Below are 2,177 nucleotides of genomic sequence, written 5' to 3' on the forward strand. Positions count from 1 at the left end.
GAAGAGAAGGGGACAACAAAAGATGAGATGGTTGGATAGCATCACCAACTCAACGGACATGAATTTGAGCAAACTCTAGGAGATAGTGGGACAGGGAAGCCTGGCGTGCTACAGTCCATGGGGTTGTGAAGAGCTGGACACTTAGCAACTGAATAACAACAGTAAAATAGGGCAAAGTCACCACCGCATTCCTTGAAAATAAAACTTCCTTTGGCTTTTCCCAGTTTTGGATTAATTTCTTTTGCATCTGAATGCAATTACTGCCTGTATGACTCATCTTCCCAGCCTCCTCTAGGTACCATTCAGAGTGACTGCTTTAAGGACAACAGTGCATCTGATGGGGAGGGGGGGGTTGGTGGCTACTGAACCAGAGAAAAACTCTGAGGCACAAAGACCACTTTGCACCCTAAGTTTAGCTCCTCATCTCTGTAACTAGGAAAAGTCAACTACACTCTTTTCTACTAGTTTACATCTACCAGTACTCCTGGTATCTATAATAAAATGATCTGCAGATAGGCACTCAAGTCACTGATGGCAGGCCTAGATGATGAAATGTACCTAGAACATCGCAGGTCTGAACAAAACAAAACATAATCACCTGGTGCAAACTCTCAATGAAAGGGAGGGGTTCAGCAAAAGGAGGGAGGTGCTTTGTACAGCTGATTCATTTATCCAGCCCACATATTCATTATAGGATTTTCTCTACTTGTGTGTATATTTGAACTTCTCCATAGTCAACAAGTTTAAAAATAATACTAAAAAATATAATTCAAGAGAAATGAAGATAGGATCTCAAAAAGATAATTTCACATCCATGTTCATTGCATCATTATTCACAATAGCTAAGAGGTGGAAGCAACCTAAATGTACATCAATGGATAACATATAAAGAAATACACACACACACACACACATACATACATAGATCAGCCTTCAAAAGGAAAGGAAATCTTTTCATACACTACAACATGGATGAACCTTGAGGACATTATGCTAAGTGAAGTAAAGTCACAAAAAGCCAAATATTGCATGATTTCACTTATATGAAGTATCTAGAATACTCAAACTCATAGAAAGTAGAATAGTAGTTGCCAGGGGCTGGGGGAAGGGGAAATAGGGAGCTGTTTAAGGGGTATAGAGTTTCAATTTTTCAGGATGAAAAAATTTTAAAGATCTGTTGCACAAAAATGTGCATATAGTTAATGTACACTTTAAAATGGTTAAAAATACTGAAAATAAAAACAATGCTTTTTAAAGGGCTGGGATCTCTGAGATAAGGCTAGGAGTTACAAGAGAAAGGCAAATATTCTGTTTATCACTGTTAGGAGAAAAGCTTGTTTCTTTCAGCTCCAGCATCCAGCACAATGGTTTCTCCCTACAGACAGATTTCCTCTCATCACCACCACTATCCACCCACTCTCCCTGGTACTACTATGCACAATGTACTGCTAGGAGGGACTCAAAATAGGGTTAAAAACAACAAATGATGATAGAAGCTTATAGTTTTATGGTAAAGGCAGGACTTTTATAAAAAGGTAAACAATAATACACAGTAATGCATGGCCCAGAGGAAATAGTTGCTATGAGGAAGCAAGTGGAAAATAAAAACTGAGAGCCTGTTATAGGCATTGTGTAAAATACTTTCACATATCTTATTTAAGCTTCATAGTAGCACTGTGAAGTAGATACCAGCTCAGTTCAGAGATCAAGTATGCCTCTAGGATTGGAAACTGAAAGTGGCCTCAATCTGCAGACACCAACATCTCAGAAGGCACTCACTTTTAACCTTGGAATTATAGTTTCTTCTAAATCTTCCAATCTCATCTGACAAAGCATCCTTCTTCAGATGTACACTGCTCAGCAGTCAATTTTCTCCTAGGTTAGACACACAACATAAAAGACACAGTAAGGACAAAAATGCAGTTCAAAGTATTACTATTTCTAGCACATTCTCCCCCAAGTCTCCCCCTTTCTAGAAGTCTAATCCACTTTAAATCACTCTGCAACTTTCTGAAACAAAACAATTCAGAAGACCCTCATTTTTATTTATTACTTTCTGCAACTTAGTTATCTAAGTCCAGGAAGCTTTTTCACGTTTAAGAGTGATTCTTTTGGTTCAAGTGCAGTCAAAGACAACTTCGAGAATCTCGGGGACGAAGGAAGCCATGTGAACACTC

General features: G+C 38.6%; 1 protein-coding gene across 1 annotated transcript in view; it reads right to left on the minus strand.

Moving 5' to 3' along the window:
• Positions 1 to 1,871, minus strand: part of LOC105002962 (rho-related GTP-binding protein RhoG-like) — a 6,091-nt gene extending 4,220 nt beyond the window's left edge. The window contains exon 1 of the mRNA XM_010859821.1: positions 1,780 to 1,871. The gene's annotated coding sequence lies outside the window, so the exon portion shown is untranslated. The remainder of the gene's footprint in view (positions 1 to 1,779) is intronic.
• Positions 1,872 to 2,177: the final 306 nt, after the last annotated feature.

This window comes from Bison bison, unplaced genomic scaffold (assembly GCF_000754665.1).
Source record: "Bison bison bison isolate TAMUID 2011002044 unplaced genomic scaffold, Bison_UMD1.0 scf7180017856902, whole genome shotgun sequence".
NCBI classification, from domain to species: Eukaryota; Metazoa; Chordata; class Mammalia; order Artiodactyla; family Bovidae; genus Bison; species Bison bison.